A 4,093-nucleotide genomic window follows, 5' to 3' on the forward strand; every position below is an offset into this window, starting at 1 on the left:
GTCTTGACATAAACTAGTACGTATGTCTACAAGTAACCCAGGTTGGTGTAGTTGCTAACCAGGCGAGCCTGAGCGGTGTAAACGTTACTCGCGGTGTGTGTATGTAGATGTAACCTACAGGGTACAGGCTACTACAGCAAGCCTGGCATGTGTGACGGTTTATTCGCTCATTGCTCAAGCTGGCAACACCCGGCATAGCTCCCCGTCTACCCGGCGTGCGGCGGTTACGCGGCTTTGTTTGTCTTCCATTTCCTTACTTGCCTCCTCGGCGCACTGCGCCTGCGCAGCCTGCGTCCACGAGCCAGTCTTAATTGACTACGACAAGGCTCGATCTTAATCTAGGCGATCTTTGTAGAGAAGTCATAGTTCGCCATCATAACCCATTTGCTACGTCGGGATGCTTTACTACGACTATACATTCGAGAAAAGGGAGCACACTAAGGCTAACTGTTTGTTTAGCTTCATTGCAAGTTAGCTTTGCTGACTTCTGTGGAGGTTCAGGCTGGCATTGGTGGCCTTCGTGCCAACACATCCAAGATGCTGGAAACACCTTTACTGTTCCCTGCTTTCTGAAGCCTGTTTTCTGTCAATATTGTTGTCCTTCAGAATAATCGGATTGGGAAGTGGAGCGTGCTTACCCCACCTGTCATGGCCGCGACTAACCAGATTCTGTACACAGTGTCACTGGCAATCAGTGGCCTGTTGTTGCCACCCAGGGTGATTCGTCATGTGACTCAGTTGGTTAGAAATTTGGAGGGGATGACAAGTATACACATGAACACAAATACAGAGTTCAACCGGCACGCTCATTTCCATCGCTAACCTCATGTTAAATCACACCGACATCTTTAAAGCTACGTACTACAGGTATTACGAGATGCCGTCGTGCATCATCTACTGCAACGATCGCTTTAGCAGCAGCGGTAGTGGTGTTAGTCACAGTAGAAGTTAAAACACAGTGGCGATGGTTGAGAAAGAAGTACAGCAATGGCGGAGGTTAGCGAGACCAATCGTCAAGAGAAAGTCGGAGAAAGCAGGCGATGTAAGAAAAAAAGCAGCAGCGACACCTGCAGTCTCGGGCGAGAATGAGGAAAAGGCAGGTAACGCTGCACTGCACTCACCCCTCACCAACTGCCAAACCTCATGACGGCAGCAACAGCGCTGACTCGTCCTCGAGCTTTGCAAAGCTCTGGTGTCCCATTTGACAAAAGTGATCCCAGACCGTGCAAGAATGCCACTAGGGGAGGTAAATGCCAGTTTTTTTTTCCTACATACACCACCGGCGCATTGCGGAGCCAATGTGTGACCGATACACTTGTGTCAGAAGACGAACTCCACCTCCTATTACAGTAGATGCACGTTTGTTGCAGCATCTGACGTGGATATGGAAGATGGTGAGGCAGGAGGACAAGTTGGATGGTGAAACATACCTTCAGCTGGATCTTGCCATGGAAACCCGAATATGCTTCGATGTGCATCTGTTTACCACAATGTTCAAAGAGCACCAGAAAGACGTAGAAACTGTAATTACATTGTATAACAACGGAATAAAACTCAGCCTTAGTAAACTTTACACTTAGTCTCTTTCACGGAGACAAGTGTGATGGTCACCACATCTGACCCCGGGGTCATCGCCTTGTGGCGGGAATGTAGCGGTGAACTGTGTGACCTGCAAACACTTCGCGTGCACAGACCACGTCTGGTGATGAGGTTGGAGCTGTGGATGCTCCCGCAGCCATGTTCACATCGCGATGTTTACAATGCCCGATGTTGAGTGAGAGCGAACGTTTGCCTCTACATCTGTCAGCGGTCTTCTTAAATTTTATTTGTACCGTTAGGTGGCAACAAAACGCAATCGTCCATTTAGCTATCACTCAGTCATGTGCAGTCTGTTTGAAACATCAGAAGCTTTTCTTGTCCTGAAGATGATTACTGCCAGGTGTGTGTGTGTGATGTGTGCGTGTGAGGGTACGTGTGTGTGTGTGTGTGATGGGTGCACGTGAGAGAGAGAGAATTAGAGACTTGTCGGCGAACATCCACGCCATGCGTGCGAGTCTGACAGAGGCATACAAAAGACAACCAACAGGGAAGGAATGAAAAATATTTACCTGGGAAAGCTTCACGCATTGAGAAAAAGGCTGCAGAGAAAGGATTCAATTAACTCATTATTGCCAGGATTTTTCTCGTTATTTTCTCGTTGCTTCAGCTTAGAAGTCTTCGTCATAGGAGTCCGCAGTTTTGTGCAAGAAGTTTTGACTGGAATGAAACATGCGCTGTATGTGGCTGGCTGTGTGGCTGGCCGTGTGGCTGCTTGCTTTGCACCGCCAGCAGCCCGTGCATCGCTCATTACATGGTTTTCAGCTTTTCTAAGCCAGGAGTTGAGTCGTCTGCTGGTGTTTACTGCTGGATGTTTACAACTTGCTTCAAAGTGTTCTGTTCATTCCGCAAATAACCGAGGGTTTACTGCTGTATACGTTCGACCCAACTGTAAAAAGGATAAATTGACCAAAACATGCATGGAACAGGTTAATTGTATTCAGCAAAATGTTCATAGTTCAGATTAGAGGTATTTGGAGAAACAGGCAAAGATCAGGTTAATGATATTCGGGAAAAACATACAGACTGGGGGGAATGATAGTTCATGGGCATCGACAATTTACTCATGGGTAAAATAGCCGTAACTTCGTTAGTGAACCAGCAGGAAAAGATGAACAGAAAGAAAAAAAAATCCTCCAGATTCATGAGCCACTGAGTAGATGAAGTTAACTAACCGACTACAACAGCGATTTGCCGGATAGGTGTGAGCTGCTCATGCATTGTTTAGCTTCAAAAAGCAAAAGAAATCGAAAAAGGAACAAAAAACTCCAAAACGTACAATTTATTCATTATTCTGACCAAATGGCGTCTGTCGTGCAGATTTTATACCTCCCCCTCAACAAAACAAAACAAAACAAAACAAAACAAAACAAAACAAAACAAAACAAAGTAAAACAAAACACAAAAAACAAAACACAAAAAACTCAAATCGAGGTGTTTTTAATCGGAAACAAAATGTCACAGGAAGTTGGGGGCGCGATGGCAGTGGGACTCGAAGCCAAGATATATCTAGTTCAACATCTCAGGGGAAAAAACCTGAAGAGAAACATGTTGAGATGTTGAGTCTCGTTTATAAAACGTGTTGAGGCTGAGATTATGGACCTCAACAAAGCCGGTATTTACTAAACAGTTCTGTATCATCATATTTACCCAGGGTAGTTACAGAGTCTGGAGAAAACTGTTTACTTTTCTTTGATTGTATCAATACAGTCTCTGTTAGTTTTGCCAGACTAGACATATTTTATCGGCCCCTTTGGATAAATTATCGTCTGAGAAGGAGGTTTGGGTAGGCTACCCATCGGCCACGAAGACGGAGTTTCTGCCGATACCTGCGAAATTTTTTTTTTTTTTACCTAGGGAAAGGGGAGGTAAAACGCTGGGTAAACATGCTTTATGAATACGAGCACAGGGAGATAAGTTAACAAGTCATCAGCACTGGCGGCAGTTTGTACACAAACCTTTTGTTGGCGTTGAGGTCTTGTTGGTCCTTGGAAGCAAACTCTCGGATAAACCTTCCCCCGGTGTATTTAGTGTCAAACATTCCACTCACGAGTGTTAACACCTCTTTCAGCTTTCACTTGTCCTGATACTCCCCTATCCCCCTGACGCCAATAAATATGAGAGGAAAAAAACTGAAAATATCATACTCTGTGAAATGATGAAGATGGTCAGAAAAGGTCATGAGATGACCTTGCAGAGAAATTTAAATTTAATGAAGATGATTTGCAAGAGACAGACGTATATGTCACACCTTGAGTCACGTGATGCAGGTGTTACAGGCGTTCTCGGAGTGATACACCTGACATTTCAAAATATTTCTGTAGAGAGGTTTGATGGACATGGTAGAGGGAAGGATAACTTCCAGCCAAACTGAGACTCGGTCAGCAGACGGATGAGACCAACTGCCACGTGCAGGTTGTGGGCTCCACGTGCAGGTCACGTGCAAGTCACGTCTCACTGACATGACTGTTAGCAAACTGACTGTATCGCTCTCTGG

The sequence above is a fragment of the Pomacea canaliculata genome, linkage group LG13 (assembly GCF_003073045.1).
Source record: "Pomacea canaliculata isolate SZHN2017 linkage group LG13, ASM307304v1, whole genome shotgun sequence".
In the NCBI taxonomy this organism is placed as follows: Eukaryota; Metazoa; Mollusca; class Gastropoda; order Architaenioglossa; family Ampullariidae; genus Pomacea; species Pomacea canaliculata.